The sequence below is a fragment of the Sinohyriopsis cumingii genome, chromosome 14 (genome assembly GCF_028554795.1).
Source record: "Sinohyriopsis cumingii isolate HCF-2022 chromosome 14, ASM2855479v2, whole genome shotgun sequence".
NCBI lineage: Eukaryota > Metazoa > Mollusca > Bivalvia > Unionida > Unionidae > Sinohyriopsis > Sinohyriopsis cumingii.
This window is the reverse complement of record NC_142974.1, coordinates 96062438-96088671: the sequence shown is the minus strand read 5'-3', so window position 1 is coordinate 96088671 and position 26234 is coordinate 96062438. Positions and strand designations below refer to the sequence as shown.

General features: G+C 37.8%; 1 long non-coding RNA gene across 9 annotated transcripts; it reads left to right on the top strand.

The window, feature by feature from the left end:
- The first annotated feature begins 1608 nt into the window (after positions 1–1608).
- LOC149784434 (uncharacterized) lies at positions 1609–25849 on the top strand. Of its 9 annotated transcripts, none has more exons than XR_016413865.1 (10): positions 1609–2614; positions 4172–4347; positions 6834–7017; positions 8575–8750; positions 10787–10970; positions 12528–12703; positions 16931–17106; positions 20884–21059; positions 23529–23712; positions 25270–25659. It is a non-coding gene; the product is annotated as an uncharacterized LOC149784434 (long non-coding RNA). The 9 variants fall into 9 exon arrangements; XR_016413867.1 differs by lacking the exons at positions 6834–7017; positions 10787–10970 and adding exons at positions 15190–15373; positions 19143–19326 and having other exon boundaries at positions 1612–2614; positions 25270–25849; XR_016413866.1 differs by lacking the exon at positions 6834–7017 and adding an exon at positions 15190–15373 and having other exon boundaries at positions 1612–2614; positions 25270–25849.
- Positions 25850–26234: the final 385 nt, after the last annotated feature.

The following is a 26234-nucleotide window of genomic DNA, read 5'->3' as shown; positions in this document are numbered from 1 at the left end:
TTGGGAACTTTATTTTTGAATTTTGACGAGTTAGCGTTTTGTGCCTATGAAATTAAAACCCTAATGGTTTAGAGTGTATGCTATATAATAACGCTCTCGTTTGTTTCTAAATGAGATAACTGTGCTCGAGGTGGGGTCCATACTTCTTTTATTTTAATGTATTTCTCCCATCTCGGGCAGGTTAACTTTTAAATTATTTATTTCCAAAGAGTCGAAATATTTTTTTTTATTTTTATTTTTTTTTTATAAAGGAAAAAGAAGGAAAAAAGAAAGAAAGAAGAGAAATCAGTTTAGTATATTTGGCTAGTGATCCTGTGTATTCCTCTATGGATTCTTTCCTATCTCTTCCCATGGCCTGCCCACTTCGCGTGGCGTCTTGTGGTATAGCCCTGTAGTTCATTGATAGTACTTCCTCCATAGAGGCCCTGTTCACACCTGGAACTGGTAATATGTAATATAGTAGAGGCTGGTGCACGTACATTTGAGCCACAGACTTGTAATTACCATAGAGAAGCAGATGACCCTTACATTATCTGTGATTAACATCAAAGAGTCTACAGTCGTTATAACTGAAATATGTCAAGCACATTTGGCTGAAATAAATTAAAAAAAGTGGGTGCTACATTGATCACAATCACAACTAGGCTAATTGTTTATCTTGGAAGGCCGCCGAGTGTGGTTCACAGACTGTATTGAGACACTTTTTGCCGCAAACGCGTATTGGTGAATGCGGTCGTAAAGAACATAGTTTGTCAGCGCCACCTGTGATATCGGTTACTATCGATATGGAATCGGTTCACAATTAATACTTCCAGTTCAGTACCCAAAGAATGTAGTTCTAGTCTATTTTTAGAACATTTTTCCTCTCTCATTTTGGTGGTGATAGAAGAGTTTTATTTATGCATTTTTGGTAGGGATTTAAAGGTAACTGTCTATTCTTGATAATATGAGCTCAGGGTGTTGTTGTATGTGTGTATTTCGGCGACAGTGCACAGTGAGTAATAAGGCCTTGGTGATGCTCCGGAAGTGAAATCTGTGTTCTGTTTACATGGTGATGTGTTGACAGTTCAGCATCTAAAAAAAGAGCAGGTCAACCTTTGACGAGAACTTCACCGTGAAGTCATCTTTGAAGGTATTTTAGATTAGCATATGATTTGTATTGATTGTCACACAGTGGAAAGGTCAGTACTGAGAAACCAATGTAGATAACATATAGTAAAATTAATTGTGTCCTATGTCCTGTCAGGGAAGCATTGATTCAACTTTAAATTGCTATAATATTTTTATTATTAATGATAGACACATGAGATTTTCACACCTTGTGTATATTGTCTGTAGCAATCCGAAAATATAATTAAAATTTTAAAAAATTAATTGATTTTTTTAAAAATTAATTTAAAAAAATTAAAAAATTAAAAAAAAAAATTCCCTATAAATTCACAGAAATGGTATCTGTTGGAGATGACACTCATTATTATTAGCAGCAATGTATTCCTACACCATATTGAAGTTGCAATAGAGGATTTTTTTGAAAGCCTGTCAGCAAAAATTTCATTGAATTCTGTAATAGCACATAATAGTGTTTGTAAAATATGGACAGGAAATGTAACAGCCAATGGATTATATGGCCTATTGTCATATAAGGATCCCACAACAAACACGTGGCAGAAAAAACATGTTCACAGACTGGCACTGATGGTGAAGTTGAGAAGTCTGACTATACCAAAGGAGCTAGATGCATCCCATTTATGCCATAATAGTTTGTGTGTGAATGTGGATCATCTGGTTCTAGAGCGTCATTCCATTAATAATAATAGACAGTATTGCAAAGGTTATGGTCATTGCATTGGCCATGGTGACTATCCAGACTGCATGTTAAAGTTGAAATTGTAATATGGAATAAATTCAGGTATCATGATATATCCTTTACACCCACCCACATCCATATCAATGTATGTCTGGCATGGAAGGAAGGATGGATGGATGGATGGATGTATGTGTTGAGTAACAAGGAGAAAGGAAAGAGTGTGGTCTTTATTTTAGTAGACCATGCTGGTGCTTTCTTAAATACATTCCTTCCTTCCTTCCTTCCTTCTTTCCTTCCTTTCAATCATTCATTCATTCATTCATTCAGCTAGTCTAGTAAGTCATGTCTTGTCATGTCATGTTATTTTAATTTTGATTTTTTTAATCTTTATTTATTTTGCTTTTTAATTTCTTTATTTGTGTCTTCATATTCAGAGAAAACTGTTTCGACCTCTCCATAGGTCTCATCAGGTGGTAGTAAGTAACACAACTGCACATAACATGCGTTGTGTTACCTACGGATTTCCCCACTACAGTTTTCCCTTCTGTACAATGTGTTATTCATGGTGTATTTGAGCGCTTTCATTTTGCACATGGAATTAAGATAACTTTTTCTGTCTGCAGTGTCCATTGGCTCCTGCTAAACCTTTGCATAGGAGTGATCGCCCTTGGTATCTAGCAGTCCTTTGCAGTAGTCAGACTTCCTATTGCCTTGCTGTGTCCTGTACCTCAGATGGGCCTGTATCATATTTCCTCATCTTGCTAGAATACGTTTCCTGGTTTGGGGATGCTTTTGATACAACTGATGGTAAGTGCAGTCTTTATCCATTGTCTCCAGTGATCTCAGAGTCCTTGTTGAAAGTTTACCTCCCAAGTGTGTCACTTTTTTTTTCAGTGATGATGCCAGGCTGTTATTGAGTCTGTGTATTGTTGAATGCACTCTTGCCTCAAAGTTTCTGGAATAGTTCACATTCTTAGGTAATGAAACACTGATTGATCTGTTCACTGCCTCACATTTCTGTGTGTTTGTGTTCAGTCGCAATCTTTCTACAACATCACAGGAGAGTTTCATTTTCAGAACTTCTAGCAGGATGTTCTTATCATTTTCTGTCATGTTGAGATGAGTCATTTGATGAGGGCCCAGGTATGCTGATTGCATCCACCAGCTGTTAGTACTTCCTCCCCCACAGACCTTTGAATAATGCTGGCATTTGGAGCAGTCCCCTGAATAACAGCGCAGAGTGGCATCCAATACTTGGGGAAGTTGACATTTAATTTTTGTAACATCACCACTATTGTCCTCCATCATTTGCTTGAAGATTAAACCGCAACGTGCTTTAATGTCTTGGCTGACAATTTTCTGTTTGAGCCTTTTTCCTTCTCTTGTTCTTATTCCTGGAAACATGTTTTCACTAAATATTGCAGAATTACACCGTTTGAACTGTAAACAACCCAAATGGATGGGATCCGACAGTCTTTCTACTTTCCACATTGGATGCAGAATGGTATAAGCATTTTGGAAGCCAGCAGCAGTCTGTGCATCTCCATCTGTTGTTGCATGTCTAATGAGAATCTCTTGCAGAACAAACTTTTGTCCCATTTCTCTTGCCATTTCATACTCTGAATGTGGTGCAACTGGTGACAGATTTGCTGTGCAGTCAACATGGCCTCCTGGACATTTCACATCAAAACCTTTTCCCTTCAGCCATGCTCCAGTCCAACACAGCTTGTTTTCTATTGTAGTTCCCACAATGTATTGCTTCTCTGTAACAGTTTCGCAGGCAATTCCAACAGCTTGTGATGAACTTTGACCAGGTTTCTTTTCATGTCCAAAGCTAATGGCATTGTATCTCGCATCAAAAGCAACATTTATTTGCTCAGGATGCTGAACACCACGCATGACATTAACTTGTCTGACTAGTTTCAGCTTCTCTGTCATGTCCATTTCATTCAGCTCCACAGTTGCTTTGCCTACAAGGTTGGAGGCCCTTTGCATAGATGTTCTGCTAGGTGGCGGAATGTCAGTGGCTGCAAGCAAGTATCTAGCCCTGGTGTTGCCCATTGGTGTATCTTGTAGTCCAGCTTGAAACATCATATTTACAGCAGCAGGATTTGGCCCAGGTTTATTTGTTTTTATCTCATCATACAACTTATACTCTGGTGACTTAAAGCTGCAGTTTTTACACATCATGGTATGCTTCCAAGCAAGTCCCCATTTTATTTCATTAGCAATTTGGAACTCTGGTCTACCACATATGTTGACTTGATTGCCATGGCGATGAATGATATCATTCCACATTTCAACATTTTGTTTCATACAGATCATACGTGTCCCATCATGCTCATTCAAATTTGTCTCTTTCAGGTCCAGTTTTGCTTTGGATGATGGTTGTAGAATGTTTGCAGACCCAGGTGTGCCATTACAGTCTGGTGCCTGAACTGACTTGAGACCCCCATTTGTTGGCTTTGTCACTGCTATGAGAGAGAACTTGTCTGCATCCATTCTTCTGGTCACTGGAACAGATGCAGCACTGGAACTTGGTAGAGTATCATCAGTCAGATATGTGACTCCTTTGTTATGTGGAATATATCCAGGTTTAAAAAAAGTTGTCTTCCTCTTCTTGTACCCTTTCATGGGTTCAGTTACGATAACTGCATGTAAAATACAAGAATCATCCTCTCTCTCTCACTTATATAGTTAGGAGAAGGCATGCTAGCTTGGTTTCAGAGAACTTCACCAACTCTTCAATACTACTGGAAGCCTGACATCTGGAGACTCCTCCCCTTCATGGGTGGAAATGATGTCATGTACTTGGTTAGACCTAGCTTGCGTATTTAGATGCTACCAGATTTCAGGTGTTACCTTTCATTGACAAGCTTTGGTTTAATTGCTTCACACCTGATAAGGAAAACCATTGATGTTTATGACAAAGGAATGGAGAGACTTTGCCACAGAACAAAATTTGTCAACTTCAGGTTTTAAAATGTCATTAAAATTTAAGTTAAATTTAAATTTTCATATTAAAATATGTATGATTTTTTAAAATTGAATTTTCTAAGAAAGTTAAACAGTCTAGTTTAATTTCTAGTAATTTCCAGATTGGTGTTAGAACTAAAAACTAATTACAGTTTATTTGAAGTGTTTATCTTGATTAGCAAAATCACAATTAAACTTTAAGTTTTGTGCATTTTTGAAATTCGGCCATTTGGAATTGAGTTGTGTCTGTGTTACAGTGGTGTCAGCTAAAAGCCTGTATCTGTCCTATTCATGGATGAAAGTCCTTAAAACTTTGCAGCAGCATTTAAGAGACATTGATTTGATCACGGATGGAAGTTTTATCGATGGAGGTGAAATTGTCTAACCCTGTCAGGAATCGGTTCACAATTAATACTTCCAGTTCAGTACCCACGAATGTAGTTCTAGTCTATTTTTAGAACATTTTTTCCTCTCTCATTTTGGTGGTGATAGAAGAGTTTTATTTATGCATTTTTGGTAGGGATTTAAAGGTAACTGTTTATTCTTGATAATATGAGCTCAGGGTGTTGTTGTATGTGTGTATTTTGGCGACAGTGCACAGTGAGTAATAAGGCCTTGGTGATGCTCCGGAAGTGAAATCTGTGTTCTGTTTACATGGTGATGTGTTGACAGTTCAGCATCTAAAAAAAGAGCAGGTCAACCTTTGACGAGAACTTCACCGTGAAGTCATCTTTGAAGGTATTTTAGATTAGCATATGATTTGTATTGATTGTCACACAGTGGAAAGGTCAGTACTGAGAAACCAATGTAGATAACATATAGTAAAATTAATTGTGTCCTATGTCCTGTCAGGGAAGCATTGATTCAACTTTAAATTGCTATAATATTTTTATTATTAATGATAGACACATGAGATTTTCACACCTTGTGTATATTGTCTGTAGCAATCCGAAAATATAATTAAAATTTTAAAAAATTAATTGATTTTTTTTAAAATTAATTTTAAAAAATTTAAAAATTTAAAAAAAAAATTCCCTATAAATTCACAGAAATGGTATCTGTTGGAGATGACACTCATTATTATTAGCAGCAATGTATTCCTACACCATATTGAAGTTGCAATGGAGGATTTTTTTGAAAGCCTGTCAGCAAAAGTTTCATTGAATTCTGTAATAGCACATAATAGTGTTTGTAAAATATGGACAGGAAATGTAACAGCCAATGGATTATATGGCCTATTGTCATATAAGGATCCCACAACAAACATGTGGCAGAAAAAACATGTTCACAGACTGGCACTGATGGTGAAGTTGAGAAGTCTGACTATACCAAAGGAGCTAGATGCATCCCATTTATGCCATAATAGTTTGTGTGTGAATGTGGATCATCTGGTTCTAGAGCGTCATTCCATTAATAATAATAGACAGTATTGCAAAGGTTATGGTCATTGCATTGGCCATGGTGACTATCCAGACTGCATGTTAAAGTTGAAATTGTAATATGGAATAAATTCAGGTATCATGATATATCCTTTACACCCACCCACATCCATATCAATGTATGTCTGGCATGGAAGGAAGGATGGATGGATGGATGGATGTATGTGTTGAGTAACAAGGAGAAAGGAAAGAGTGTGGTCTTTATTTTAGTAGACCATGCTGGTGCTTTCTTAAATACATTCCTTCCTTCCTTCCTTCCTTCTTTCCTTCCTTTCAATCATTCATTCATTCATTCATTCATTCATTCATTCATCTAGTCTAGTAAGTCATGTCTTGTCATGTCATGTTATTTTAATTTTGATTTTTTTTTAATCTTTATTTATTTTGCTTTTTAATTTCTTTATTTGTGTCTTCATATTCAGAGAAAACTGTTTCAACCTCTCCATAGGTCTCATCAGGTGGTAGTAAGTAACACAACTGCACATAACATGCGTTGTGTTACCTACGGATTTCCCCACTACAGTTTTCCCTTCTGTACAATGTGTTATTCATGGTGTATTTGAGCGCTTTCATTTTGCACATGGAATTAAGATAACTTTTTCTGTCTGCAGTGTCCATTGGCTCCTGCTAAACCTTTGCATAGGAGTGATCGCCCTTGGTATCTAGCAGTCCTTTGCAGTAGTCAGACTTCCTATTGCCTTGCTGTGTCCTGTACCTCAGATGGGCCTGTATCATATTTCCTCGTCTTGCTAGAATACGTTTCCTGGTTTGGGGATGCTTTTGATACAACTGATGGTAAGTGCAGTCTTTATCCATTGTCTCCAGTGATCTCAGAGTCCTTGTTGAAAGTTTACCTCCCAAGTGTGTCACTTTTTTTTTCAGTGATGATGCCAGGCTGTTATTGAGTCTGTGTATTGTTGAATGCACTCTTGCCTCAAAGTTTCTGGAATAGTTCACATTCTTAGGTAATGAAACACTGATTGATCTGTTCACTGCCTCACATTTCTGTGTGTTTGTGTTCAGTCGCAATCTTTCTACAACATCACAGGAGAGTTTCATTCTCAGAACTTCTAGCAGGATGTTCTTATCATTTTCTGTCATGTTGAGATGAGTCATTTGATGAGGGCCCAGGTATGCTGATCGCATCCACCAGCTGTTAGTACTTCCTCCCCCACAGACCTTTGAATAATGCTGGCATTTGGAGCAGTCCCCTGAATAACAGCGCAGAGTGGCATCCAATACTTGGGGAAGTTGACATTTAATTTTTGTAACATCACCACTATTGTCCTCCATCATTTGCTTGAAGATTAAACCGCAACGTGCTTTAATGTCTTGGCTGACAATTTTCTGTTTGAGCCTTTTTCCTTCTCTTGTTCTTATTCCTGGAAACATGTTTTCACTAAATATTGCAGAATTACACCGTTTGAACTGTAAACAACCCAAATGGATGGGATCCGACAGTCTTTCTACTTTCCACATTGGATGCAGAATGGTATAAGCATTTTGGAAGCCAGCAGCAGCCTGTGCATCTCCATCTGTTGTTGCATGTCTAATGAGAATCTCTTGCAGAACAAACTTTTGTCCCATTTCTCTTGCCATTTCATACTCTGAATGTGGTGCAACTGGTGACAGATTTGCTGTGCAGTCAACATGGCCTCCTGGACATTTCACATCAAAACCTTTTCCCTTCAGCCATGCTCCAGTCCAACACAGCTTGTTTTCTATTGTAGTTCCCACAATGTATTGCTTCTCTGTAACAGTTTCGCAGGCAATTCCAACAGCTTGTGATGAACTTTGACCAGGTTTCTTTTCATGTCCAAAGCTAATGGCATTGTATCTCGCATCAAAAGCAACATTTATTTGCTCAGGATGCTGAACACCACGCATGACATTAACTTGTCTGACTAGTTTCAGCTTCTCTGTCATGTCCATTTCATTCAGCTCCACAGTTGCTTTGCCTACAAGGTTGGAGGCCCTTTGCATAGATGTTCTGCTAGGTGGCGGAATGTCAGTGGCTGCAAGCAAGTATCTAGCCCTGGTGTTGCCCATTGGTGTATCTTGTAGTCCAGCTTGAAACATCATATTTACAGCAGCAGGATTTGGCCCAGGTTTATTTGTTTTTATCTCATCATACAACTTATACTCTGGTGACTTAAAGCTGCAGTTTTTACACATCATGGTATGCTTCCAAGCAAGTCCCCATTTTATTTCATTAGCAATTTGGAACTCTGGTCTACCACATATGTTGACTTGATTGCCATGGCGATGAATGATATCATTCCACATTTCAACATTTTGTTTCATACAGATCATACGTGTCCCATCATGCTCATTCAAATTTGTCTCTTTCAGGTCCAGTTTTGCTTTGGATGATGGTTGTAGAATGTTTGCAGACCCAGGTGTGCCATTACAGTCTGGTGCCTGAACTGACTTGAGACCCCCATTTGTTGGCTTTGTCACTGCTATGAGAGAGAACTTGTCTGCATCCATTCTTCTGGTCACTGGAACAGATGCAGCACTGGAACTTGGTAGAGTATCATCAGTCAGATATGTGACTCCTTTGTTATGTGGAATATATCCAGGTTTAAAAAAAGTTGTCTTCCTCTTCTTGTACCCTTTCATGGGTTCAGTTACGATAACTGCATGTAAAATACAAGAATCATCCTCTCTCTCTCACTTATATAGTTAGGAGAAGGCATGCTAGCTTGGTTTCAGAGAACTTCACCAACTCTTCAATACTACTGGAAGCCTGACATCTGAAGACTCCTCCCCTTCATGGGTGGAAATGATGTCATGTACTTGGTTAGACCTAGCTTGCGTATTTAGATGCTACCAGATTTCAGGTGTTACCTTTCATTGACAAGCTTTGGTTTAATTGCTTCACACCTGATAAGGAAAACCATTGATGTTTATGACAAAGGAATGGAGAGACTTTGCCACAGAACAAAATTTGTCAACTTCAGGTTTTAAAATGTCATTAAAATTTAAGTTAAATTTAAATTTTCATATTAAAATATGTATGATTTTTTAAAATTGAATTTTCTAAGAAAGTTAAACAGTCTAGTTTAATTTCTAGTAATTTCCAGATTGGTGTTAGAACTAAAAACTAATTACAGTTTATTTGAAGTGTTTATCTTGATTAGCAAAATCACAATTAAACTTTAAGTTTTGTGCATTTTTGAAATTCGGCCATTTGGAATTGAGTTGTGTCTGTGTTACAGTGGTGTCAGCTAAAAGCCTGTATCTGTCCTATTCATGGATGAAAGTCCTTAAAACTTTGCAGCAGCATTTAAGAGACATTGATTTGATCACGGATGGAAGTTTTATCGATGGAGGTGAAATTGTCTAACCCTGTCAGGGAAGCATTGATTCAACTTTAAATTGCTATAATATTTTTATTATTAATGATAGACACATGAGATTTTCACACCTTGTGTATATTGTCTGTAGCAATCCGAAAATATAATTAAAATTTTAAAAAATTAATTGATTTTTTTTAAAATTAATTTTAAAAAATTTAAAAATTTAAAAAAAAAATTCCCTATAAATTCACAGAAATGGTATCTGTTGGAGATGACACTCATTATTATTAGCAGCAATGTATTCCTACACCATATTGAAGTTGCAATGGAGGATTTTTTTGAAAGCCTGTCAGCAAAAGTTTCATTGAATTCTGTAATAGCACATAATAGTGTTTGTAAAATATGGACAGGAAATGTAACAGCCAATGGATTATATGGCCTATTGTCATATAAGGATCCCACAACAAACACGTGGCAGAAAAAACATGTTCACAGACTGGCACTGATGGTGAAGTTGAGAAGTCTGACTATACCAAAGGAGCTAGATGCATCCCATTTATGCCATAATAGTTTGTGTGTGAATGTGGATCATCTGGTTCTAGAGCGTCATTCCATTAATAATAATAGACAGTATTGCAAAGGTTATGGTCATTGCATTGGCCATGGTGACTATCCAGACTGCATGTTAAAGTTGAAATTGTAATATGGAATAAATTCAGGTATCATGATATATCCTTTACACCCACCCACATCCATATCAATGTATGTCTGGCATGGAAGGAAGGATGGATGGATGGATGGATGTATGTGTTGAGTAACAAGGAGAAAGGAAAGAGTGTGGTCTTTATTTTAGTAGACCATGCTGGTGCTTTCTTAAATACATTCCTTCCTTCCTTCCTTCCTTCTTTCCTTCCTTTCAATCATTCATTCATTCATTCATTCATTCATTCATTCATTCATTCAGCTAGTCTAGTAAGTCATGTCTTGTCATGTCATGTTATTTTAATTTTGATTTTTTTTTAATCTTTATTTATTTTGCTTTTTAATTTCTTTATTTGTGTCTTTATATTCAGAGAAAACTGTTTCAACCTCTCCATAGGTCTCATCAGGTGGTAGTAAGTAACACAACTGCACATAACATGCGTTGTGTTACCTACGGATTTCCCCACTACAGTTTTCCCTTCTGTACAATGTGTTATTCATGGTGTATTTGAGCGCTTTCATTTTGCACATGGAATTAAGATAACTTTTTCTGTCTGCAGTGTCCATTGGCTCCTGCTAAACCTTTGCATAGGAGTGATCGCCCTTGGTATCTAGCAGTCCTTTGCAGTAGTCAGACTTCCTATTGCCTTGCTGTGTCCTGTACCTCAGATGGGCCTGTATCATATTTCCTCGTCTTGCTAGAATACGTTTCCTGGTTTGGGGATGCTTTTGATACAACTGATGGTAAGTGCAGTCTTTATCCATTGTCTCCAGTGATCTCAGAGTCCTTGTTGAAAGTTTACCTCCCAAGTGTGTCACTTTTTTTTTCAGTGATGATGCCAGGCTGTTATTGAGTCTGTGTATTGTTGAATGCACTCTTGCCTCAAAGTTTCTGGAATAGTTCACATTCTTAGGTAATGAAACACTGATTGATCTGTTCACTGCCTCACATTTCTGTGTGTTTGTGTTCAGTCGCAATCTTTCTACAACATCACAGGAGAGTTTCATTCTCAGAACTTCTAGCAGGATGTTCTTATCATTTTCTGTCATGTTGAGATGAGTCATTTGATGAGGGCCCAGGTATGCTGATCGCATCCACCAGCTGTTAGTACTTCCTCCCCCACAGACCTTTGAATAATGCTGGCATTTGGAGCAGTCCCCTGAATAACAGCGCAGAGTGGCATCCAATACTTGGGGAAGTTGACATTTAATTTTTGTAACATCACCACTATTGTCCTCCATCATTTGCTTGAAGATTAAACCGCAACGTGCTTTAATGTCTTGGCTGACAATTTTCTGTTTGAGCCTTTTTCCTTCTCTTGTTCTTATTCCTGGAAACATGTTTTCACTAAATATTGCAGAATTACACCGTTTGAACTGTAAACAACCCAAATGGATGGGATCCGACAGTCTTTCTACTTTCCACATTGGATGCAGAATGGTATAAGCATTTTGGAAGCCAGCAGCAGCCTGTGCATCTCCATCTGTTGTTGCATGTCTAATGAGAATCTCTTGCAGAACAAACTTTTGTCCCATTTCTCTTGCCATTTCATACTCTGAATGTGGTGCAACTGGTGACAGATTTGCTGTGCAGTCAACATGGCCTCCTGGACATTTCACATCAAAACCTTTTCCCTTCAGCCATGCTCCAGTCCAACACAGCTTGTTTTCTATTGTAGTTCCCACAATGTATTGCTTCTCTGTAACAGTTTCGCAGGCAATTCCAACAGCTTGTGATGAACTTTGACCAGGTTTCTTTTCATGTCCAAAGCTAATGGCATTGTATCTCGCATCAAAAGCAACATTTATTTGCTCAGGATGCTGAACACCACGCATGACATTAACTTGTCTGACTAGTTTCAGCTTCTCTGTCATGTCCATTTCATTCAGCTCCACAGTTGCTTTGCCTACAAGGTTGGAGGCCCTTTGCATAGATGTTCTGCTAGGTGGCGGAATGTCAGTGGCTGCAAGCAAGTATCTAGCCCTGGTGTTGCCCATTGGTGTATCTTGTAGTCCAGCTTGAAACATCATATTTACAGCAGCAGGATTTGGCCCAGGTTTATTTGTTTTTATCTCATCATACAACTTATACTCTGGTGACTTAAAGCTGCAGTTTTTACACATCATGGTATGCTTCCAAGCAAGTCCCCATTTTATTTCATTAGCAATTTGGAACTCTGGTCTACCACATATGTTGACTTGATTGCCATGGCGATGAATGATATCATTCCACATTTCAACATTTTGTTTCATACAGATCATACGTGTCCCATCATGCTCATTCAAATTTGTCTCTTTCAGGTCCAGTTTTGCTTTGGATGATGGTTGTAGAATGTTTGCAGACCCAGGTGTGCCATTACAGTCTGGTGCCTGAACTGACTTGAGACCCCCATTTGTTGGCTTTGTCACTGCTATGAGAGAGAACTTGTCTGCATCCATTCTTCTGGTCACTGGAACAGATGCAGCACTGGAACTTGGTAGAGTATCATCAGTCAGATATGTGACTCCTTTGTTATGTGGAATATATCCAGGTTTAAAAAAAGTTGTCTTCCTCTTCTTGTACCCTTTCATGGGTTCAGTTACGATAACTGCATGTAAAATACAAGAATCATCCTCTCTCTCTCACTTATATAGTTAGGAGAAGGCATGCTAGCTTGGTTTCAGAGAACTTCACCAACTCTTCAATACTACTGGAAGCCTGACATCTGAAGACTCCTCCCCTTCATGGGTGGAAATGATGTCATGTACTTGGTTAGACCTAGCTTGCGTATTTAGATGCTACCAGATTTCAGGTGTTACCTTTCATTGACAAGCTTTGGTTTAATTGCTTCACACCTGATAAGGAAAACCATTGATGTTTATGACAAAGGAATGGAGAGACTTTGCCACAGAACAAAATTTGTCAACTTCAGGTTTTAAAATTTCATTAAAATTTAAGTTAAATTTAAATTTTCATATTAAAATATGTATGATTTTTTAAAATTGAATTTTCTAAGAAAGTTAAACAGTCTAGTTTAATTTCTAGTAATTTCCAGATTGGTGTTAGAACTAAAAACTAATTACAGTTTATTTGAAGTGTTTATCTTGATTAGCAAAATCACAATTAAACTTTAAGTTTTGTGCATTTTTGAAATTCGGCCATTTGGAATTGAGTTGTGTCTGTGTTACAGTGGTGTCAGCTAAAAGCCTGTATCTGTCCTATTCATGGATGAAAGTCCTTAAAACTTTGCAGCAGCATTTAAGAGACATTGATTTGATCACGGATGGAAGTTTTATCGATGGAGGTGAAATTGTCTAACCCTGTCAGGAATCGGTTCACAATTAATACTTCCAGTTCAGTACCCACGAATGTAGTTCTAGTCTATTTTTAGAACATTTTTTCCTCTCTCATTTTGGTGGTGATAGAAGAGTTTTATTTATGCATTTTTGGTAGGGATTTAAAGGTAACTGTTTATTCTTGATAATATGAGCTCAGGGTGTTGTTGTATGTGTGTATTTTGGCGACAGTGCACAGTGAGTAATAAGGCCTTGGTGATGCTCCGGAAGTGAAATCTGTGTTCTGTTTACATGGTGATGTGTTGACAGTTCAGCATCTAAAAAATGAGCAGGTCAACCTTTGACGAGAACTTCACCGTGAAGTCATCTTTGAAGGTATTTTAGATTAGCATATGATTTGTATTGATTGTCACACAGTGGAAAGGTCAGTACTGAGAAACCAATGTAGATAACATATAGTAAAATTAATTGTGTCCTATGTCCTGTCAGGGAAGCATTGATTCAACTTTAAATTGCTATAATATTTTTATTATTAATGATAGACACATGAGATTTTCACACCTTGTGTATATTGTCTGTAGCAATCCGAAAATATAATTAAAATTTTAAAAAATTAATTGATTTTTTTAAAAATTAATTTTAAAAAATTTAAAAATTTAAAAAAAAAATTCCCTATAAATTCACAGAAATGGTATCTGTTGGAGATGACACTCATTATTATTAGCAGCAATGTATTCCTACACCATATTGAAGTTGCAATGGAGGATTTTTTTGAAAGCCTGTCAGCAAAAATTTCATTGAATTCTGTAATAGCACATAATAGTGTTTGTAAAATATGGACAGGAAATGTAACAGCCAATGGATTATATGGCCTATTGTCATATAAGGATCCCACAACAAACATGTGGCAGAAAAAACATGTTCACAGACTGGCACTGATGGTGAAGTTGAGAAGTCTGACTATACCAAAGGAGCTAGATGCATCCCATTTATGCCATAATAGTTTGTGTGTGAATGTGGATCATCTGGTTCTAGAGCGTCATTCCATTAATAATAATAGACAGTATTGCAAAGGTTATGGTCATTGCATTGGCCATGGTGACTATCCAGACTGCATGTTAAAGTTGAAATTGTAATATGGAATAAATTCAGGTATCATGATATATCCTTTACACCCACCCACATCCATATCAATGTATGTCTGGCATGGAAGGAAGGATGGATGGATGGATGGATGTATGTGTTGAGTAACAAGGAGAAAGGAAAGAGTGTGGTCTTTATTTTAGTAGACCATGCTGGTGCTTTCTTAAATACATTCCTTCCTTCCTTCCTTCCTTCTTTCCTTCCTTTCAATCATTCATTCATTCATTCATTCATTCATTCATTCATCTAGTCTAGTAAGTCATGTCTTGTCATGTCATGTTATTTTAATTTTGATTTTTTTTTAATCTTTATTTATTTTGCTTTTTAATTTCTTTATTTGTGTCTTCATATTCAGAGAAAACTGTTTCAACCTCTCCATAGGTCTCATCAGGTGGTAGTAAGTAACACAACTGCACATAACATGCGTTGTGTTACCTACGGATTTCCCCACTACAGTTTTCCCTTCTGTACAATGTGTTATTCATGGTGTATTTGAGCGCTTTCATTTTGCACATGGAATTAAGATAACTTTTTCTGTCTGCAGTGTCCATTGGCTCCTGCTAAACCTTTGCATAGGAGTGATCGCCCTTGGTATCTAGCAGTCCTTTGCAGTAGTCAGACTTCCTATTGCCTTGCTGTGTCCTGTACCTCAGATGGGCCTGTATCATATTTCCTCGTCTTGCTAGAATACGTTTCCTGGTTTGGGGATGCTTTTGATACAACTGATGGTAAGTGCAGTCTTTATCCATTGTCTCCAGTGATCTCAGAGTCCTTGTTGAAAGTTTACCTCCCAAGTGTGTCACTTTTTTTTTCAGTGATGATGCCAGGCTGTTATTGAGTCTGTGTATTGTTGAATGCACTCTTGCCTCAAAGTTTCTGGAATAGTTCACATTCTTAGGTAATGAAACACTGATTGATCTGTTCACTGCCTCACATTTCTGTGTGTTTGTGTTCAGTCGCAATCTTTCTACAACATCACAGGAGAGTTTCATTCTCAGAACTTCTAGCAGGATGTTCTTATCATTTTCTGTCATGTTGAGATGAGTCATTTGATGAGGGCCCAGGTATGCTGATCGCATCCACCAGCTGTTAGTACTTCCTCCCCCACAGACCTTTGAATAATGCTGGCATTTGGAGCAGTCCCCTGAATAACAGCGCAGAGTGGCATCCAATACTTGGGGAAGTTGACATTTAATTTTTGTAACATCACCACTATTGTCCTCCATCATTTGCTTGAAGATTAAACCGCAACGTGCTTTAATGTCTTGGCTGACAATTTTCTGTTTGAGCCTTTTTCCTTCTCTTGTTCTTATTCCTGGAAACATGTTTTCACTAAATATTGCAGAATTACACCGTTTGAACTGTAAACAACCCAAATGGATGGGATCCGACAGTCTTTCTACTTTCCACATTGGATGCAGAATGGTATAAGCATTTTGGAAGCCAGCAGCAGCCTGTGCATCTCCATCTGTTGTTGCATGTCTAATGAGAATCTCTTGCAGAACAAACTTTTGTCCCATTTCTCTTGCCATTTCATACTCTGAATGTGGTGCAACTGGTGACAGATTTGCTGTGCAGTCAACATGGCCTCCTGGACATTTCACATCAAAACCTTTTCCCTTCAGCCATGCTCCAGTCCAACACAGCTTGTTTTCTATTGTAGTTCCCACAATGTATTGCTTCTCTGTAACAGTTTCGCAGGCAATTCCAACAGCTTGTGATGAACTTTGACCAGGTTTCTTTTCATGTCCAAAGCTAATGGCATTGTATCTCGCATCAAAAGCAACATTTATTTGCTCAGGATGCTGAACACCACGCATGACATTAACTTGTCTGACTAGTTTCAGCTTCTCTGTCATGTCCATTTCATTCAGCTCCACAGTTGCTTTGCCTACAAGGTTGGAGGCCCTTTGCATAGATGTTCTGCTAGGTGGCGGAATGTCAGTGGCTGCAAGCAAGTATCTAGCCCTGGTGTTGCCCATTGGTGTATCTTGTAGTCCAGCTTGAAACATCATATTTACAGCAGCAGGATTTGGCCCAGGTTTATTTGTTTTTATCTCATCATACAACTTATACTCTGGTGACTTAAAGCTGCAGTTTTTACACATCATGGTATGCTTCCAAGCAAGTCCCCATTTTATTTCATTAGCAATTTGGAACTCTGGTCTACCACATATGTTGACTTGATTGCCATGGCGATGAATGATATCATTCCACATTTCAACATTTTGTTTCATACAGATCATACGTGTCCCATCATGCTCATTCAAATTTGTCTCTTTCAGGTCCAGTTTTGCTTTGGATGATGGTTGTAGAATGTTTGCAGACCCAGGTGTGCCATTACAGTCTGGTGCCTGAACTGACTTGAGACCCCCATTTGTTGGCTTTGTCACTGCTATGAGAGAGAACTTGTCTGCATCCATTCTTCTGGTCACTGGAACAGATGCAGCACTGGAACTTGGTAGAGTATCATCAGTCAGATATGTGACTCCTTTGTTATGTGGAATATATCCAGGTTTAAAAAAAGTTGTCTTCCTCTTCTTGTACCCTTTCATGGGTTCAGTTACGATAACTGCATGTAAAATACAAGAATCATCCTCTCTCTCTCACTTATATAGTTAGGAGAAGGCATGCTAGCTTGGTTTCAGAGAACTTCACCAACTCTTCAATACTACTGGAAGCCTGACATCTGAAGACTCCTCCCCTTCATGGGTGGAAATGATGTCATGTACTTGGTTAGACCTAGCTTGCGTATTTAGATGCTACCAGATTTCAGGTGTTACCTTTCATTGACAAGCTTTGGTTTAATTGCTTCACACCTGATAAGGAAAACCATTGATGTTTATGACAAAGGAATGGAGAGACTTTGCCACAGAACAAAATTTGTCAACTTCAGGTTTTAAAATGTCATTAAAATTTAAGTTAAATTTAAATTTTCATATTAAAATATGTATGATTTTTTAAAATTGAATTTTCTAAGAAAGTTAAACAGTCTAGTTTAATTTCTAGTAATTTCCAGATTGGTGTTAGAACTAAAAACTAATTACAGTTTATTTGAAGTGTTTATCTTGATTAGCAAAATCACAATTAAACTTTAAGTTTTGTGCATTTTTGAAATTCGGCCATTTGGAATTGAGTTGTGTCTGTGTTACAGTGGTGTCAGCTAAAAGCCTGTATCTGTCCTATTCATGGATGAAAGTCCTTAAAACTTTGCAGCAGCATTTAAGAGACATTGATTTGATCACGGATGGAAGTTTTATCGATGGAGGTGAAATTGTCTAACCCTGTCAGGGAAGCATTGATTCAACTTTAAATTGCTATAATATTTTTATTATTAATGATAGACACATGAGATTTTCACACCTTGTGTATATTGTCTGTAGCAATCCGAAAATATAATTAAAATTTTAAAAAATTAATTGATTTTTTTTAAAATTAATTTTAAAAAATTTAAAAATTTAAAAAAAAAATTCCCTATAAATTCACAGAAATGGTATCTGTTGGAGATGACACTCATTATTATTAGCAGCAATGTATTCCTACACCATATTGAAGTTGCAATGGAGGATTTTTTTGAAAGCCTGTCAGCAAAAGTTTCATTGAATTCTGTAATAGCACATAATAGTGTTTGTAAAATATGGACAGGAAATGTAACAGCCAATGGATTATATGGCCTATTGTCATATAAGGATCCCACAACAAACACGTGGCAGAAAAAACATGTTCACAGACTGGCACTGATGGTGAAGTTGAGAAGTCTGACTATACCAAAGGAGCTAGATGCATCCCATTTATGCCATAATAGTTTGTGTGTGAATGTGGATCATCTGGTTCTAGAGCGTCATTCCATTAATAATAATAGACAGTATTGCAAAGGTTATGGTCATTGCATTGGCCATGGTGACTATCCAGACTGCATGTTAAAGTTGAAATTGTAATATGGAATAAATTCAGGTATCATGATATATCCTTTACACCCACCCACATCCATATCAATGTATGTCTGGCATGGAAGGAAGGATGGATGGATGGATGGATGTATGTGTTGAGTAACAAGGAGAAAGGAAAGAGTGTGGTCTTTATTTTAGTAGACCATGCTGGTGCTTTCTTAAATACATTCCTTCCTTCCTTCCTTCCTTCTTTCCTTCCTTTCAATCATTCATTCATTCATTCATTCATTCATTCATTCATTCATTCAGCTAGTCTAGTAAGTCATGTCTTGTCATGTCATGTTATTTTAATTTTGATTTTTTTTTAATCTTTATTTATTTTGCTTTTTAATTTCTTTATTTGTGTCTTTATATTCAGAGAAAACTGTTTCAACCTCTCCATAGGTCTCATCAGGTGGTAGTAAGTAACACAACTGCACATAACATGCGTTGTGTTACCTACGGATTTCCCCACTACAGTTTTCCCTTCTGTACAATGTGTTATTCATGGTGTATTTGAGCGCTTTCATTTTGCACATGGAATTAAGATAACTTTTTCTGTCTGCAGTGTCCATTGGCTCCTGCTAAACCTTTGCATAGGAGTGATCGCCCTTGGTATCTAGCAGTCCTTTGCAGTAGTCAGACTTCCTATTGCCTTGCTGTGTCCTGTACCTCAGATGGGCCTGTATCATATTTCCTCGTCTTGCTAGAATACGTTTCCTGGTTTGGGGATGCTTTTGATACAACTGATGGTAAGTGCAGTCTTTATCCATTGTCTCCAGTGATCTCAGAGTCCTTGTTGAAAGTTTACCTCCCAAGTGTGTCACTTTTTTTTTCAGTGATGATGCCAGGCTGTTATTGAGTCTGTGTATTGTTGAATGCACTCTTGCCTCAAAGTTTCTGGAATAGTTCACATTCTTAGGTAATGAAACACTGATTGATCTGTTCACTGCCTCACATTTCTGTGTGTTTGTGTTCAGTCGCAATCTTTCTACAACATCACAGGAGAGTTTCATTCTCAGAACTTCTAGCAGGATGTTCTTATCATTTTCTGTCATGTTGAGATGAGTCATTTGATGAGGGCCCAGGTATGCTGATCGCATCCACCAGCTGTTAGTACTTCCTCCCCCACAGACCTTTGAATAATGCTGGCATTTGGAGCAGTCCCCTGAATAACAGCGCAGAGTGGCATCCAATACTTGGGGAAGTTGACATTTAATTTTTGTAACATCACCACTATTGTCCTCCATCATTTGCTTGAAGATTAAACCGCAACGTGCTTTAATGTCTTGGCTGACAATTTTCTGTTTGAGCCTTTTTCCTTCTCTTGTTCTTATTCCTGGAAACATGTTTTCACTAAATATTGCAGAATTACACCGTTTGAACTGTAAACAACCCAAATGGATGGGATCCGACAGTCTTTCTACTTTCCACATTGGATGCAGAATGGTATAAGCATTTTGGAAGCCAGCAGCAGCCTGTGCATCTCCATCTGTTGTTGCATGTCTAATGAGAATCTCTTGCAGAACAAACTTTTGTCCCATTTCTCTTGCCATTTCATACTCTGAATGTGGTGCAACTGGTGACAGATTTGCTGTGCAGTCAACATGGCCTCCTGGACATTTCACATCAAAACCTTTTCCCTTCAGCCATGCTCCAGTCCAACACAGCTTGTTTTCTATTGTAGTTCCCACAATGTATTGCTTCTCTGTAACAGTTTCGCAGGCAATTCCAACAGCTTGTGATGAACTTTGACCAGGTTTCTTTTCATGTCCAAAGCTAATGGCATTGTATCTCGCATCAAAAGCAACATTTATTTGCTCAGGATGCTGAACACCACGCATGACATTAACTTGTCTGACTAGTTTCAGCTTCTCTGTCATGTCCATTTCATTCAGCTCCACAGTTGCTTTGCCTACAAGGTTGGAGGCCCTTTGCATAGATGTTCTGCTAGGTGGCGGAATGTCAGTGGCTGCAAGCAAGTATCTAGCCCTGGTGTTGCCCATTGGTGTATCTTGTAGTCCAGCTTGAAACATCATATTTACAGCAGCAGGATTTGGCCCAGGTTTATTTGTTTTTATCTCATCATACAACTTATACTCTGGTGACTTAAAGCTGCAGTTTTTACACATCATGGTATGCTTCCAAGCAAGTCCCCATTTTATTTCATTAGCAATTTGGAACTCTGGTCTACCACATATGTTGACTTGATTGCCATGGCGATGAATGATATCATTCCACATTTCAACATTTTGTTTCATACAGATCATACGTGTCCCATCATGCTCATTCAAATTTGTCTCTTTCAGGTCCAGTTTTGCTTTGGATGATGGTTGTAGAATGTTTGCAGACCCAGGTGTGCCATTACAGTCTGGTGCCTGAACTGACTTGAGACCCCCATTTGTTGGCTTTGTCACTGCTATGAGAGAGAACTTGTCTGCATCCATTCTTCTGGTCACTGGAACAGATGCAGCACTGGAACTTGGTAGAGTATCATCAGTCAGATATGTGACTCCTTTGTTATGTGGAATATATCCAGGTTTAAAAAAAGTTGTCTTCCTCTTCTTGTACCCTTTCATGGGTTCAGTTACGATAACTGCATGTAAAATACAAGAATCATCCTCTCTCTCTCACTTATATAGTTAGGAGAAGGCATGCTAGCTTGGTTTCAGAGAACTTCACCAACTCTTCAATACTACTGGAAGCCTGACATCTGAAGACTCCTCCCCTTCATGGGTGGAAATGATGTCATGTACTTGGTTAGACCTAGCTTGCGTATTTAGATGCTACCAGATTTCAGGTGTTACCTTTCATTGACAAGCTTTGGTTTAATTGCTTCACACCTGATAAGGAAAACCATTGATGTTTATGACAAAGGAATGGAGAGACTTTGCCACAGAACAAAATTTGTCAACTTCAGGTTTTAAAATTTCATTAAAATTTAAGTTAAATTTAAATTTTCATATTAAAATATGTATGATTTTTTAAAATTGAATTTTCTAAGAAAGTTAAACAGTCTAGTTTAATTTCTAGTAATTTCCAGATTGGTGTTAGAACTAAAAACTAATTACAGTTTATTTGAAGTGTTTATCTTGATTAGCAAAATCACAATTAAACTTTAAGTTTTGTGCATTTTTGAAATTCGGCCATTTGGAATTGAGTTGTGTCTGTGTTACAGTGGTGTCAGCTAAAAGCCTGTATCTGTCCTATTCATGGATGAAAGTCCTTAAAACTTTGCAGCAGCATTTAAGAGACATTGATTTGATCACGGATGGAAGTTTTATCGATGGAGGTGAAATTGTCTAACCCTGTCAGGAATCGGTTCACAATTAATACTTCCAGTTCAGTACCCACGAATGTAGTTCTAGTCTATTTTTAGAACATTTTTTCCTCTCTCATTTTGGTGGTGATAGAAGAGTTTTATTTATGCATTTTTGGTAGGGATTTAAAGGTAACTGTTTATTCTTGATAATATGAGCTCAGGGTGTTGTTGTATGTGTGTATTTTGGCGACAGTGCACAGTGAGTAATAAGGCCTTGGTGATGCTCCGGAAGTGAAATCTGTGTTCTGTTTACATGGTGATGTGTTGACAGTTCAGCATCTAAAAAATGAGCAGGTCAACCTTTGACGAGAACTTCACCGTGAAGTCATCTTTGAAGGTATTTTAGATTAGCATATGATTTGTATTGATTGTCACACAGTGGAAAGGTCAGTACTGAGAAACCAATGTAGATAACATATAGTAAAATTAATTGTGTCCTATGTCCTGTCAGGGAAGCATTGATTCAACTTTAAATTGCTATAATATTTTTATTATTAATGATAGACACATGAGATTTTCACACCTTGTGTATATTGTCTGTAGCAATCCGAAAATATAATTAAAATTTTAAAAAATTAATTGATTTTTTTAAAAATTAATTTTAAAAAATTTAAAAATTTAAAAAAAAAATTCCCTATAAATTCACAGAAATGGTATCTGTTGGAGATGACACTCATTATTATTAGCAGCAATGTATTCCTACACCATATTGAAGTTGCAATGGAGGATTTTTTTGAAAGCCTGTCAGCAAAAATTTCATTGAATTCTGTAATAGCACATAATAGTGTTTGTAAAATATGGACAGGAAATGTAACAGCCAATGGATTATATGGCCTATTGTCATATAAGGATCCCACAACAAACACGTGGCAGAAAAAACATGTTCACAGACTGGCACTGATGGTGAAGTTGAGAAGTCTGACTATACCAAAGGAGCTAGATGCATCCCATTTATGCCATAATAGTTTGTGTGTGAATGTGGATCATCTGGTTCTAGAGCGTCATTCCATTAATAATAATAGACAGTATTGCAAAGGTTATGGTCATTGCATTGGCCATGGTGACTATCCAGACTGCATGTTAAAGTTGAAATTGTAATATGGAATAAATTCAGGTATCATGATATATCCTTTACACCCACCCACATCCATATCAATGTATGTCTGGCATGGAAGGAAGGATGGATGGATGGATGGATGTATGTGTTGAGTAACAAGGAGAAAGGAAAGAGTGTGGTCTTTATTTTAGTAGACCATGCTGGTGCTTTCTTAAATACATTCCTTCCTTCTTTCCTTCCTTTCAATCATTCATTCTTTCATTCATTCATTCATTCAGCTAGTCTAGTAAGTCATGTCTTGTCATGTCATGTTATTTTAATTTTGATTTTTTTTAATCTTTATTTATTTTGCTTTTTAATTTCTTTATTTGTGTCTTCATATTCAGAGAAAACTGTTTCGACCTCTCCATAGGTCTCATCAGGTGGTAGTAAGTAACACAACTGCACATAACATGCGTTGTGTTACCTACGGATTTCCCCACTACAGTTTTCCCTTCTGTACAATGTGTTATTCATGGTGTATTTGAGCGCTTTCATTTTGCACATGGAATTAAGATAACTTTTTCTGTCTGCAGTGTCCATTGGCTCCTGCTAAACCTTTGCATAGGAGTGATCGCCCTTGGTATCTAGCAGTCCTTTGCAGTAGTCAGACTTCCTATTGCCTTGCTGTGTCCTGTACCTCAGATGGGCCTGTATCATATTTCCTCGTCTTGCTAGAATACGTTTCCTGGTTTGGGGATGCTTTTGATACAACTGATGGTAAGTGCAGTCTTTATCCATTGTCTCCAGTGATCTCAGAGTCCTTGTTGAAAGTTTACCTCCCAAGTGTGTCACTTTTTTTTTCAGTGATGATGCCAGGCTGTTATTGAGTCTGTGTATTGTTGAATGCACTCTTGCCTCAAAGTTTCTGGAATAGTTCACATTCTTAGGTAATGAAACACTGATTGATCTGTTCACTGCCTCACATTTCTGTGTGTTTGTGTTCAGTCGCAATCTTTCTACAACATCACAGGAGAGTTTCATTTTCAGAACTTCTAGCAGGATGTTCTTATCATTTTCTGTCATGTTGAGATGAGTCATTTGATGAGGGCCCAGGTATGCTGATCGCATCCACCAGCTGTTAGTACTTCCTCCCCCACAGACCTTTGAATAATGCCGGCATTTGGAGCAGTCCCCTGAATAACAGCGCAGAGTGGCATCCAATACTTGGGGAAGTTGACATTTAATTTTTGTAACATCACCACTATTGTCCTCCATCATTTGCTTGAAGATTAAACCGCAACGTGCTTTAATGTGTTGGTTGACAATTTTCTGTTTGAGCCTTTTTCCTTCTCTTGTTCTTATTCCTGGAAACATGTTTTCACTAAATATTGCAGAATTACACCGTTTGAACTGTAAACAACCCAAATGGATGGGATCCGACAGTCTTTCTACTTTCCACATTGGATGCAGAATGGTATAAGCATTTTGGAAGCCAGCAGCAGCCTGTGCATCTCCATCTGTTGTTGCATGTCTAATGAGAATCTCTTGCAGAACAAACTTTTGTCCCATTTCTCTTGCCATTTCATACTCTGAATGTGGTGCAACTGGTGACAGATTTGCTGTGCAGTCAACATGGCCTCCTGGACATTTCACATCAAAACCTTTTCCCTTCAGCCATGCTCCAGTCCAACACAGCTTGTTTTCTATTGTAGTTCCCACAATGTATTGCTTCTCTGTAACAGTTTCGCAGGCAATTCCAACAGCTTGTGATGAACTTTGACCAGGTTTCTTTTCATGTCCAAAGCTAATGGCATTGTATCTCGCATCAAAAGCAACATTTATTTGCTCAGGATGCTGAACACCACGCATGACATTAACTTGTCTGACTAGTTTCAGCTTCTCTGTCATGTCCATTTCATTCAGCTCCACAGTTGCTTTGCCTACAAGGTTGGAGGCCCTTTGCATAGATGTTCAGCTAGGTGGCGGAATGTCAGTGGCTGCAAGCAAGTATCTAGCCCTGGTGTTGCCCATTGGTGTATCTTGTAGTCCAGCTTGAAACATCATATTTACAGCAGCAGGATTTGGCCCAGGTTTATTTGTTTTTATCTCATCATACAACTTATACTCTGGTGACTTAAAGCTGCAGTTTTTACACATCATGGTATGCTTCCAAGCAAGTCCCCATTTTATTTCATTAGCAATTTGGAACTCTGGTCTACCACATATGTTGACTTGATTGCCATGGCGATGAATGATATCATTCCACATTTCAACATTTTGTTTCATACAGATCATACGTGTCCCATCATGCTCATTCAAATTTGTCTCTTTCAGGTCCAGTTTTGCTTTGGATGATGGTTGTAGAATGTTTGCAGACCCAGGTGTGCCATTACAGTCTGGTGCCTCAACTGACTTGAGACCCCCATTTGTTGGCTTTGTCACTGCTATGAGAGAGAACTTGTCTGCATCCATTCTTCTGGTCACTGGAACAGATGCAGCACTGGAACTTGGTAGAGTATCATCAGTCAGATATGTGACTCCTTTGTTATGTGGAATATATCCAGGTTTAAAAAAAGTTGTCTTCCTCTTCTTGTACCCTTTCATGGGTTCAGTTACGATAACTGCATGTAAAATACAAGAATCATCCTCTCTCTCTCACTTATATAGTTAGGAGAAGGCATGCTAGCTTGGTTTCAGAGAACTTCACCAACTCTTCAATACAACTGGAAGCCTGACATCTGGAGACTCCTCCCCTTCATGGGTGGAAATGATGTCATGTACTTGGTTAGACCTAGCTTGCGTATTTAGATGCTACCAGATTTCAGGTGTTACCTTTCATTGACAAGCTTTGGTTTAATTGCTTCACACCTGATAAGGAAAACCATTGATGTTTATGACAAAGGAATGGAGAGACTTTGCCACAGAACAAAATTTGTCAACTTCAGGTTTTAAAATGTCATTAAAATTTAAGTTAAATTTAAATTTTCATATTAAAATATGTATGATTTTTTAAAATTGAATTTTCTAAGAAAGTTAAACAGTCTAGTTTAATTTCTAGTAATTTCCAGATTGGTGTTAGAACTAAAAACTAATTACAGTTTATTTGAAGTGTTTATCTTGATTAGCAAAATCACAATTAAACTTTAAGTTTTGTGCATTTTTGAAATTCGGCCATTTGGAATTGAGTTGTGTCTGTGTTACAGTGGTGTCAGCTAAAAGCCTGTATCTGTCCTATTCATGGATGAAAGTCCTTAAAACTTTGCAGCAGCATTTAAGAGACATTGATTTGATCACGGATG